Here is a 303-nt window from a genome sequence, read left to right as displayed (position 1 = left end):
TAACAGTTCTAGTTGATTCAGATCAGATAAGAACATTAAACAGGACAATAATGATAAGTTTAAGCAAGTAACAGTCGGTTTCTTTCAACATATAGCAGTCAGATTTTAAAAAAAAATTGTTTAACTTTCAATCCTAAACAGTTCTAATGTGAAACTATCATCAGGAAAAGTTTTAAGCAATTTTGAAAACCAGTTTCAGATTAAGAACAGGTTCAAAACAAGTTCAGGTTCGAGATTTTAAAGAGTTTATGGTTTATGGTTTTATTTTATTTGCAGAGACATGTTGCTAAATATAGCTACATG

Source organism: Brassica oleracea, chromosome C5, assembly GCF_000695525.1.
Source record: "Brassica oleracea var. oleracea cultivar TO1000 chromosome C5, BOL, whole genome shotgun sequence".
Classification (NCBI taxonomy): domain Eukaryota; kingdom Viridiplantae; phylum Streptophyta; class Magnoliopsida; order Brassicales; family Brassicaceae; genus Brassica; species Brassica oleracea.
This window is presented reverse-complemented; position numbering follows the sequence as displayed.